Source organism: Monomorium pharaonis, chromosome 2, assembly GCF_013373865.1.
Source record: "Monomorium pharaonis isolate MP-MQ-018 chromosome 2, ASM1337386v2, whole genome shotgun sequence".
Lineage (NCBI taxonomy): Eukaryota > Metazoa > Arthropoda > Insecta > Hymenoptera > Formicidae > Monomorium > Monomorium pharaonis.
Window position 1 is genome coordinate 1,006,829 of NC_050468.1, and position 13,347 is coordinate 1,020,175.

Genomic DNA, 13,347 nt, shown 5'->3' on the forward strand with positions numbered 1-13,347 from the left:
CTTATTTTAATTATAATCTTATTTACATTCTAATACATCTTATGTATAGTACATGATACAGTTATACCGTTATCTTCAAATATTTTAGGCTAAGTATACGACTAGCTAGTTTGATTAACTTTAGTATTATCCATTACATGTCAACGCTAGTCAGCAAGAATACTAAGTTTTAGGTTAAGTATCAGTTACATGATAAAGTCTGCGATAACGCAATCAAGTCATTTTAGTTTGGCAATGCCAGAATTATATAATTATCTCATAGAATATTATCTATTATTAAAAATAACCATCCTTTTATTACTATTTTCAAGTTTTCTTGTATCATACGCATACTGTACATGTACTTCATTATTTTGTAAAAGCATATATTAATAATATCCTTATTTTATAATAAAAGTCACGCGTAGCATCTCTAAACCTATGAGAACATTTTTATTTGATGTTAGCTATAAGAACATTTGGTTGGATTACACTTAGTGTAATCGACTGCACTTTTGAGTGCAATCGCAATAAAATAACGAGGGACGCGCAAAGTCCAAAGGGGCGATCTGGAAGCACCTTTCTCCACCCCAAGGAGCAGCTCAGCGATTGGATTCGATGACAGGAGTGGGGGAAGACCAGCGAGGCCCGCTACACCAAACAGTCACGAGGCGCGGATTCGCCAATGGGAAGGAGTGGGGACGACAGCAACTTTCGCGACCGAACCAAGGCGACGCGATGCGTGATTGGCGGAACCCGACGGGAGGGGGTAACTCCTCTCGCCGGTAAAGCGTACAGCGAGAGCTCCTGAGAGCTTTTGCGCGTAAACCATCCTAGAGAAAATAACCTCACGACCTCGTAGCGAGACGAGACGAAACGTTTCCCGCCGAATGCAAGTAGGTGCGCAAAACAAAGCGAAAGTTCCGCGGCGTCGCGTGTGCGTGCATACCGCGTTAGAAGAAAGCAAATTCGTCCGAATTCGAGTAAGCCGAAGATATCCCGAGATAATTAAGCCACGTTTACACGTCTGTGATGAAGCGTCGCGTACGGGATATGTGATACTTTGACGAAAAGATTGAATAAACCCACCTATTGTTATTTGTTGATGAGAAACAAGTGTTAGTGATTTGTACTTACCTGTTGATCCTTGGTGACTGTTCCGGAGATCCTGGACTTCCTGGACCTGAAAATAAAACATTCCGTTAACAAACGAGACCGCGGGTAAAACACTGATCCGAAAAAATACTTACCTGACGAAGTTTCCGCGGAGTGTACGCGATCCTGGAGACGATCCTGAGAGTCGGCGGCACCTGAAACAGAGAAACCTATAATTAGTGATAAAATAAAGAATAACAGTGAGCGTCGTGCGCATCGGTAGGAGCACATAACCTCAATACAGCGGCATATCCCGATCCGACGGTTGCGAGCTGCGAGACATCCCGGCGGATCCCGAGTAGTGGACACCCGAAAATCTACGATACCTTGCCTCTGGGAAGGATAAAGAGGCTGGCGACCAGTGACGACCTGCAAAATAAGGTACGTGAGTCAGAATTTGTCCAAATTGTAGTTCGCGTCAACCGGTTATCCGGTCACAACCTAACCAAAAACACCACACTTTTCCCTTCTTTTTCTGCTTTATCCCTTATTCTACCTCTGAAATTATTTATCTCACCTATCGCCCTGCTGCCCTATTTTTTCCTACTACCTCTCCGACACACTCTCTCTGTCACTCACACCTAGAGTGGGTAAAAGGAGAGTGGAGCCAATAAGTTGGAAGTCGCCATTTCACGATTGACAGCGGAACTAAGACGCGTAAATTTCGACTACGTAAATGAATAATCAGGCGACTTGGTTGGCTGGCTGGCTGGCTGCCAGAAACTGATCGTAAAATGGCGGAATAAATCAGGGAGAAGAACCAGTATTGGCTCTACTCTCCTTATACCCACTCTACTCACACCCATAAAACTCCTCGCAACTAGCACACTGCTTTCACTCCTGTCACTCGCACAGTCACCGGAAGCGGAAGTCCAAGAAGCGAATATAATATACATTATATTTGCAAGAAAAACTAAAATTTTTTTTAATATAATAAAAATAAAAACGCGTGCATAAAATTACGCGATAATAAAAATTTCTTAAAATACTGTTTTCTTTAATCGATTTTACTATGGCATAACCTTGTACAAAATTTTATGTTATAATATTTTTTCCAAATATTTTTTTGCTTTTTCTTTACAAATATAACGTATTTTATTTGCTTCTTAGAAATATTTATATATAATAAATACGTTACAATAAAACGTTTTATTGTTCTTGAAATAAACACTTTAAACATTATTATACTACAGAAACTCAAATATAAACAATAACATTTTATAAAGTTATGACTGTTACAAAATGCAAATCAAATTTACTGCAATAATAAGTAAACTATTTATCTAATATCAAAAAAAGCAATATTTTCTTACAATATAGCTGTGCAATGTTTATTATATCAATATAATTTTTTGTGTAAATTTTTATAAAATTTAATTACTAAATGATTTTTGCATTTAACTTTACATTCTTTTTAATTATTAATTACTTTTTGTTATATCAAATTAATACACTTATTTGTAAAAAACAAGACACTAAATTATAACGCAATTTCTTAACATTTTCCAATTTTAATTCCTTAGCAAAAATTATTGCGACAAATCAAAGTTAAAATTTAAGCTTGAACATTTCTCTGGATAAAATTACATCTAACTATATAAAATAATTTATATATTTAAAAAAGTATTTAAGATGCACATTTTCAGTATTTGAGATTATTTGTAATTGATCCATTTACTTTATGCAATATTTATGATTAAATTTTTAACATTTTGTTAATGTTTATTAAAAAAATTTTTATATTTTGACGCGCTCCACGGAGTACAGTGAATTTTTCTCATAAATTTTATCAAAATTATCGTAAAATACAAACTTTTTCCTACAATTTGAAAAAAATTAAGGTCTGTACGATTTTTTTGGGCGGAGTTATTAAAATTTTAAGAAAAAAGATTATTTTGACTTTTATCGCTTGTTACTTGTGAACAGATCAACGTACAGCGCTTAGCAAAAAGCATTGGAAAGCTGAAAATTTGAACTTTCGAATGCTATTATTATTTTTTTCGTAGATTTATTTTTCTAACAACAAATAGCGTTCAAAGATTACGTCAAAAATCGCATATTTTACATTTAGTTCAATGGTTTTCATTTAGTTCAATGTACTGTCGTGAAGAAAGATCCAATCACATCGCTAAAGTAAAGTTTTATAGTACGATTACTTCCCAGTAATAAACACTAACGTTCTTTGATCAATTACTGCTTGTAAACGTTCTCATATGTTTATGCACCTCTCAATAATTTCCTGCGGAATTTTCTGCCAAATTTGCCTAAACGCTTTCCCCAACTTATCAATTAACATTTAAAAGAGCAAATTTTTAGTTTTCCATTGTTTATTGAGTAATAAGCGATAAAAATCAAAATGACCATTTTTTCTTAAAATCTTAATAACTCCGCCAAAAAAATCATACAGACTTCAATTTTTTTCAATTTGTAGAGAAAAGTTCATATCTTACGATAATTTTGATAAAATTTACGAGAAAAATTCACTGCACCCCATGGAGCGCGTCAAAATATGAAAACTTTTAGAGACAAAACACATTCTTATTTTTAAAGAGATGCCAAAAAGGGAAAACAAGAGAATCAAAATCTGACAAATATTCTTTAAAGTAGAGACTTTAAACTTTAAAATAAAAAAAAAAGAACTTTCCAATACGATAAGTTTTCGCGAAGTTACGATTATTTGAAGTTGAGTGAAATTTTGGTAAAAATTTTTGTTGCGTTAATCTTGTTGCTCAGTGTATATACATATACAGGGTGTCCCAACGCACGTGGACCATTACTCGTAAAAAGGTAAAAGGGATCGAGATGAACATAAAAGTTATGTATATATATAATGAAGATATATCAAAGAGAGAAAATTTTGTAAAATTGTTTTTATTATAAGTTTCGAGGTAGAAAGAAACTTGTAAAACTTTTTTGTGATGCTTTTTTCAGAAGTTACAAACATTTGTAATAAATAATATAATTAAGTATATTTTTTAATTAAATGCAATAAGTTTAAGTTTAGAATATTTTACCAATATTTTTTATTTTATTGAAATATTTTATTGTTATTATTTGTCAATAAAGAGCTAAATACGTTTTTTAAACTTTAATATTTTTTCTTTATGTAACACCATCGTTATTGGATTGAATCAACTTTTTGATAAAATATTCGCCTGTGAATGATTTGTCTTTATCTATGTACATCTAGTAAAACAAGTCCTGAAGTTCGCGTCTATCTTATTTTATCTACAAGAATTTATTATGTGTAAGTCATATATGTATAACTCACACATATGATTCTTGTAGAAGAAAGTAAAGTAATTCACTAGATCTAGAGAGAGATCATTGACCGGGTATGTATGTGTGTGTATAATATATGTATATATATAATATGCGCGCGCGTGAGGCTTGCATGCGTGTACGTAATATATCAATATACTAAAAAAATACTAGGAAGATTCTGTATGATATCATAAGTATACACTGTAGGATATTTTCAGTACATTCGTAGAAGCAATTTAGTGCGCAGATAGAAATTTACTTAGCATATTCTCAGTATATCATAGTACGTATATCGAATGTTCCAAGAATTTAGTCATATACGGTTACGATATTCTTAAAACATTCTCAGAATATACTTGTTTCGTTAGGGTTTCATAATTTTCGATAATAATGGTGTACCTTGCGGTGCGACAAATAATCTTGTTGGGTTCGTTGCCGCCTTAGGAGTAAAAACTCGCGAAAGGAGGTTTTTGTTGGCAGGGTCCTCGAGTAACTGATACATTTGTTTTTGATAATAAAAAGAGATGTTTATTCTCTATGAGTTACAATGCAGTTCTTTTCACTCGCGGTCGGCGAAGGTGCCGTGTTGTTTTACTCAGAAGTGATAAGATACAGCGCGCGGCTCTAAGATAGCGCGCTGTATATTCATTCGTTCGAGATGCGTTGCGACTAAGTCCCGAACTCTAAGTTCGTATGCTAATCGCGCGGGCCATACGTATCGGCTTAATTGACTATGACTGATCCCGCGGCCCGCTGTTCGGCAGCGGCTTAAGTAGTGCCGCGGATTTGGCATAATAGTGGGGCAACGAGTCCTCCGCATGACCATATTTGGTCATAATCGCGCGCATCCGGCGCGCGGGAAATATTCGCGAGCTTAGCAACTACTGCCAAAATACAAAAATGCATTTCCGGTGACATGATCGTTGCTAAGCTGAACTTCGCTAAATTCCATGCGATGCCCGGTGCGTTGACCGGTGTGATGGCCGGCCGGCAGCACACGAGGCATGCGTCACTTGACACCTCGCGATAACGAGCTTTCCTCGGCGAGCTATTTTAATATCTTTTATAATTCAATTTTAATATTCTATATTATACAATATTATATTATCGGTTGTGTGAGTGCCTCGTTGACAACAATAATAGTTTAGTCAAAATTAATAAATGAAAATTGGGCGTTAAGCTAGCAGACATAACGTCAAAAATCATTTTTTCATACATCAATCAATTCGAAATCATTTGCGAAACACGTCTGTAAAATTTCAGATTTTTCAAAATAATAATTTCGTCGTAATTAATAAAATAAAGTTAGTATCTAAAAATTCCATATGAAGTTCCGCGATTCTTCGGTTAACAGATATAAAATCAGAAATCATTTTCTCGTACCCAATCAGCAAGCAATATTTTTTAAATGTTTTTCAAATATTTATTTTTATTTATTTTTACATTATTAATGTTTATTGTACAAATAATATTTATTTAATATTTATTTTATATTTAAAGAAATATCTAAAATAAAACTTAAAATATTAATTTAATATTAATTTAATATTTACATTTCAATCATTAATTATTTAAAATAATGATTTAAGACAAATATTTATACAGGGAATCCCAGAGCATACTGGTCACTGTTCGTAAAAAGGTAAATGGAATCGAGATAAACATAAAAGTCCAATATTGTTATGGGTTTGGTCTGCTAATAATCGAAATATAAATTTTTTAAATTATGCGAATGAGAGCGCGCCGAAGGAAGGGCTCGAGCCGCTCGAGCCATAGCACGGCCTACTGTCTCAAGCATTGGCTGCCGGCGGCGGCGGCGGCGGGGGGAAGAAGGAGAAGCGTGGCGTCGTTGCCATTCCCACGTCTCGCCGCACCGCGCCTAAGCTCGCGTCGATGGCTGCTACGCACACTCGCGATTACATGACGAGATTATAAATTATTAATAAAAATAGGACAAATTTAAATCGTAATAAACTTCTGTAAATAAGAAAGTCGAAAGAGAGAAAGCGATAAAAACGTATGGAACCTGCAAATAATATAATATTTGCCGCATCAAATTCTCTCATTGTTTTTTATGGAATATTAAATTAACGAAGATTTATCACGATTGATTCTTTATACATTCTCCTTTCGTAACCATCTTATTAGAAAATTACGAAATGCATGAAATACTATCCCTAATATGCACTCTTTGTAAAATAACGCGATAGAAAAATATTCACGTTTGATCTAACAACTTCAGGATAAATTATTCGATGCGACTTCTACGGTAATTATAGGTAATTAGAGCTCAATGTTATGTCAAGTATCGTTAGTATGGTTAATTAGAAAGGATTTTCTCTTGTATATGATAGAGAACTTCGAATTTCTTCTATCGTTAATACATTATAAGTCACTGAAAATCTGTCGTAATTAATAATGCAATTAAAGATAGAAGAAACTGTAAGTTTTCTATGTTATAAAAGAAAATCCTTCGTTGTGTTAACAATACATGATATTGAACATTAATTTTTAAGCATAATTATCGTAGCATCGCGCCTAAGCTGTCGTGAAATCGTTACATCAAGAGGGAATATTTTTCTGTGTTATTATAAAGAGTGTAACACACTATGGATAAGTATTTCGCGCATTTTAGTATGACACTTCTCCCCCCCCCTCTCTCTCTCTCTCTGCTTCCTAAAGTTATTTATGAATTGCTGAAGCGAACCAAGCATGCTGCCAAGGAGCGATCATATCGATATGTCTGGGTCAGTGGGGGTCGTGTCAGTGTTAGGCGCTCGGATGGCGAGCCTGTGATTCGAGTGGACTCGGTGGCCGACCTTGATAAGTTGACATGACTTGCTCCTTCTGTTTCTTCACCGTCATCTGTCATACTGAGAAATTCGGACTTAGTATCTAATCATTTTCGTATTGCTCAATTCAACGCAAATTCATTGCGTGGGCATATGAATTTTGTGAGGCTGCATTTTTGTGCGCACTTCCATCATGTGATATCTATATCCGAAACTTGGCTCCATGCGGGAATATCTGATGATCTTGTTACCTTAAGCGACTATTTTTTGATTAGAAACGATCGTGTTGGACGTGTGGGCGGTGGTGTGGCTTGCGTTGGACATATCCACAACTCACTCAGAGCCGCAGTTGTTGCTGTGTCTGAAAGTGATCTTATTGATGAAGTTGAATATTTAATCATTGACATTCGCTTGCCGGATGGTGTGTCGATTCTGTTTGCTTCAGTTTATAGAAGACCGAAGGGACACCTCCTTAATAAATTTGTAGAGAAACTTTTTAGTGTTTCTCATTTATACAATAATATAGTTATTGGAGGTTTAAACTGCGACTTGTTAAATAACAGCTTCGAAGCTAATCACCTGCGGGAACTTATGCTTGGTCATTCATTGCAGATTGTCTACTCATCATACGGCTATTTCGGACTCATGGCTGGATGTTTTCATTGTTGACGATCCTGACAAAATCAAATCTTATTCTAAATCCTCAAGTCCGTTTATTGCAGGACATGATTTTCTGGAGCTTTCTCTCTCGTTTAGTGTGGAGACAGACAGAGAGCGTTCTGTTCGTCGTCGCTGCTATAGAGGAATCATTGTTGCGGACTTTTATGAATTCCTCGATGCCAGGATGATTAAGGCTCACACTGATTCTGGTGTCCTGTCAGACGTAGTCGATGTGAAGCAGTCTAGCGACTTACTTTCTCGTATTCTCCGGGAAGCTCTGGATATTTTTGCTCCTGCGCGGAAATTTATTGTCAGGAAACCACCAGCGCGATGGCTCTCCACTGAGCTTAGAGGTCGCTTGCGAGACCGCAACCTGTTATATAAGCAGGCCAGACGTGCGAACAGTCTCCTGGGTTATGCCAGATTTAGACTGTTCAGAAATAAGCTCAGTGCGGATATTAGGCGTGCCAGAAGTAAATTTCTTCTGGCTACACTGAGTGATATTGTGGAACCTGCTAAGCTTTGGAGAAAATTAGCTCGTCTTGGACTTGTTAAATCGGTTCTTGTTTCTCCTCTACGTTTCTTCCTACCTGATTAATTGAACTCGTATATTGCTGCTTTTAGTTCGTCCATTTCAGGTTTTGCTTACATTACATCGTCCTGAGTTTAATTTTTCTCCGGTATTACCTCGGACGATTTTTGATCTTATAGCAGCCAGACTCTTTCATTCTTATGCCTCGGATGGGATTCCTCTCTATACTCTGCGAATTGCTTGGCCTTGTATGTCGTCGTGGCTTGTGACACTATTTAACAGCTCTCTTGAGTCTGCTTCGTTTCCATCTATCTGGAAGCGCGCTCTGATTCGGCCTCTGTCTAAGATTCGCACTCCCCTGTCCATCTGACACTCGACCGATCGCAAATCTGCCTGTTTAAAGTTGTCTAAAGTACTTGAGAGAGTGGTCGCTGAACAAATCAGGATTTATTTAGATGAGCATGATCACAGACAATCTACTTACTGCTCTGGCTACAGCACCCAGTCTGCTCTTTTGCGTGTCTGTAATGACATTAGAGAGGGAATTGATGATAGGCTTGCCACGATTATGGTTCTTTTCGATTTTAGTAAAGCATTTGATACTGTTCCGCACTTACGGCTGCTTGTGAAGCTTAAGAGTCTTGGGTTTTCTGATGCAGTACTGTGCTGATTTTTTCAGTATCTGACTGGTCGTTCGCAGGCTGTCGTTGATGATGAGGGGGGCTGTTCGGGTTGGCTCTCTACATCCTTGGGTGTTCCTCAAGGATCTGTGCTCGGCCCGCTTTTATTCTCCCTTTTCATCAATGACATTGATGATGCCTTGTCGAATTCAAAACATATGCTGTTTGCCGATCATCTACAGATTTATTTTTCTTGTCCGCCAGTAGATATTCTTCAGGGTTTGAGATTGATTTTTCAAGATATACATGCCATATTTGAATACGCTAGTGCAAATGGTTTAAAGCTCAACCTTGAAAAATCCAAGGTCATTATCTTTTCTATTCAAGCTTATGCTTCCAGCATTGACGTTTCTCGCTTGCCGCCGGTTACTGTGGGCCAGACGTCATTACCCTTTGTAAATAAGGTGCGCAATCTTGGGATCACGCTGATGTCTGATCTCTCATGGAAAAGGTATGTCTTGCACGTCTCTCAGTGCGTGCATCGTGCTCTTTATAGGCTCAAATTTAATAAGAACTCGCTTTTCGAGAAGCTCAGAATCAAGCTTGTCGTCACTCTAATTTTGCCTCACATTGATTATTGTTGTCTGGTGTATCATGGGCTGAGCGGTGAGCTCAATGTCAAGTTGCAAAGGCTGGTGAACTGCTGTGTTAGATTTATTTTTAATCTTCGGCGTGATGAGCATATCACACCGTTCAAGCGTCGTCTAGGATGGTTTTCGGTGGAGAACAGAAAGTTGTATTTTCTTGGATGTCATATCTATCGTATTCTTTACATGTCTTCTCCTTCTTATCTATATGAACTTTTTACCCCCCCCCCTGACCCCACATTAAGAAAATCCGAACGTTCTTTGTAATCTTTGTCACAGACCTTCCACATTTCTTCCCATAGAACTGTTATTTACAGAAACTCCTTCAGTCTACCTTCTATTTATTTCTGGCATTCTCTTCCTGATCATATTACTTCGGCTACCCTCCTTGGCTACCTTCAAGGATCTTCTTCGTTTGTTCTTGATCGCTTCTGAGTTTGCTTGAGCTGCTACTTAGTGCTTACTTTACTTATACCTGCAATCTGCTTGCTGATAACTTCGTGGTGTTGTAAGCCGATTACAACCATATCTATTATAATTGCGACACACATCTTTCGAAACACGTTGCAAGAAGCACCTCTTTCGAAAGACGCACAAAAATCCGCCGCGCTCACGGAAGTCCCAAGTAACTTCCGTGAGATTACAACAGCGCGCTCGGAAGCAGTCTGCATTGCCCTAGAAATAGGCTCTACGCTGCAAAATCAAACCGCAAGGCTAACGCGTTCCGATGTCGAAACGCTTAGCCTCGCGGAAGCTACCGACGCCCGGTCACTGGCCCCCGAAATTGCGCCAGATATATAAACCATAATATATAAACGCGACCAGGCCGTGACCGAGCGGAGAGTATCATAACAACGACCGAGCATCGTCGCATACCGTAAACCTTATCGCGAGTGTTACGTGACATCAACACAGCTGACTGTAAGCGCAAGAGAAAAAAATAAAGACAACGAACAAGCAAGTAAGAAGCGTCTTCTTTTCTCTCATACACCAAGCCGAACCTTCACCCTTTGGGTCCTAACCCTTAAGGCAGGACGAATCCCAACTACCGACGGGAAAGAATTCCCAAAACGAGCAAACGCTCACAACAAAATTGGTGGCAGCAGTGGGATTCAAAAAGCCGTCAGGAACAAGGGATAGAAATACGGATAGAAGAAGCTGAAAAGGAACTAACAAAGGACCAGCAAATCCAAAACTCAAAGAAAGCACAATCCTGCGAGAAGACCAGCCGACAGTAAGACGAGCTGAGACAGCACCATCGTGTTATTCAGTGCGTGAGAGCAAAGATCTGTGCCAACGCATCACTACACGGTGCTAAGTGTCCTTGAAGAATGAGCTTCTCTGCCGAGGGACGGAACGGCCGACCAGTCAACGAGAGGTGGACCACAACAAGGGGCGACGGCTAGACAACTGTAGACTACGAGGAAAAGCAGCACTACAACGCCGTACGCGCCAGTCCATCCAGCAAGCTGACCTACGACAACCGCCATGCGCGCCGTTTTACTAATGTAAGTCAGAATTGTAACAAATATTTGCGCACTCATTGTAATGTCCTGTGCGAAGGACAACGCGACCGAGAAATAATAATATAGCAGAAAATTGACACCGCGCGAAAAAACGAGGCAACGCGAAGTTTATCCGCGAAAGAAAACGCCTGTCAAAAAAAAGAGATTTTTTTTTATATACGCGCCAATCAATAATACAGTACCAGCTAGTAAAACTCTGATTCAAGTACGACGCTCTAGCACGTACACACGCGACTGCGATAAGACGCTTAGCCGTGCGTAATCCGACTCCGCCGATAATACTCGGGAGACGACCGCGAGACATACAGCATGCGAGCTGCACACTGTCTCGAATAATTCAAACAAATAATTAATGTCCCATAACGGAGACAGCCCGCGAAACAAAGGCCCTAGGGAGATACAATAGATTCTCCAAAACACGAGGCAGTAGGCATAGCGGAAACTGCGTTACGCGATATGCGAGACGCGACGCAACACGCGCTACGTGTTATAGGCGACCGCGGAACACACGTCGTCACCGAACGGGGAACCACAGCGAACGCACGCGAGTTTAGTTTGATAAGCGCCGAACCTAATACGACGCGTGACTTAGACGGACGAAATCGGACCGACAATAGACTGACATCCAATCCCACGACAATGGCTCACTCTCCCGCCGAAGCGTCCGAAAATATACCGCGAAATGAAGTCGATGCAGAAATATTACGACTTCATAATTCCCTGCATGAGGAAAATGACCATGCAGAAGAACAACCGGCACAGAGGATAAATTCGAACCTCCCGCCACGAGAAACAATATTATTGCATGACGTTATGCATGAACTACGCGACCTAAAATTCCTATTAGGTCTAAGTAGAAGAGATCCGGGTTATCAGCGAAGGACGGAAGCACCTCTGAGATTCCAAAATTTTCACGATCACGCCTTAGATTTGTCGTACGGACGATCGAATAACGACATTAGAAATCAGCGCGGATCGACAATAAATTTTCTGAGTATGAAGGAAGCGCGAAATATGATACCGGACATCGATGGCACACAGCGAAACCGCGTCTGCGAATTTATTAGCGCCGGTACATACGCGATGAAAAACATACATCCAGCCGACGAACATACCCTGCTAGAAGCCATCCTATGCACAAAATTTAAAGGTAAAGCAATGATGGACTTCTACACGCGCGATGTATACAGCTTCGAACAACTGAAAAGAGAGCTTGAAAATGAGTATCTTTCCAAACGGAACACCGCACACCTGCAACAAAAGTTTAACTCGCTCAAGCAGAAACCCGCAAAAAGCGCGCAGGAATTCGGACGGCGAGTGGACCTTCTTGCCATGGAACTATATGAGTCCATGGAGGAGGGCAAGAACCACACTATCGAACAACAGCAAGCCATCCTGGAATATTAAGGAGTAGGCCCTGTACAACTACCAGATCGGTTTGCACGAAGACATCAAACTCCTGGTACGCGTCCAGCGATACAAAACGCTGCAGGACGCGATATCCGGCGCCAGTGCCGAAGAAAAAGTAAGAGAACCTAACTAAAGAAATCGAAAGGAAAACCCTCGCACCGCCCTCAACGCACGGAATACTCTGCGATGCGGAAAGTGCGGCAAAAATGGGCATGACAGGCAAGAATGCCGCAGCAGCCGATACGCTAACCGGTTCGAGTTACCGCGACCGGAGGAACGGCCTCGCGTAAACACAGTGCACCTATACTGTGACCATTGCAAAAAGGCAGGCTACACCCGAAAAGAGTGTTGGTCCCTTCACGGTCGACCCAAGAAAAAGGACGATGACCGCCGGAGCGAAAAGCCTAAAACTATGAAAAGGATAGAAGACGGCAAGCGAGCGAGCAAGGAAATAAAAATGATTAAGCATACCGAGACAGCGAGCAGCGACGAGAGCTCGAGCGATGACGCAAGCTCCTTGCGCACAGCTGATGCATATCGTGTGAGACACGTGAAGCATGCACGGGGCAGCGACACTGGCCTCGACATGATTACACTGCCCGTACGCGAAGCAGAGCGGGGCAAGATCGAATTCCTGTTTGACACCGGCTCAACCGTGTCATTAATAAAATTAAAAACACTGAAGGGACAAACCAAAATCCGTGATGAACACATCAAATTGACCGGAATAACCAAGCATTCTATTACGACACTAGAAAGAAC

At 39.7% G+C, this 13,347-nt stretch overlaps 1 protein-coding gene across 1 annotated transcript in view; it reads right to left on the reverse strand.

Annotated features, from left to right (window-relative positions):
- The window catches only part of LOC105831373 (pre-mRNA-processing factor 19), a 210,192-nt gene that overhangs the window by 1,312 nt on the left and 195,533 nt on the right, over positions 1-13,347 (reverse strand). The window contains exons 9-10 of the transcript XR_004962215.1: positions 1,230-1,503; positions 1,117-1,162 (exon numbers count right to left, since the gene is read on the reverse strand). The gene's annotated coding sequence lies outside the window, so the exon portion shown is untranslated. The remainder of the gene's footprint in view (positions 1-1,116; positions 1,163-1,229; positions 1,504-13,347) is intronic.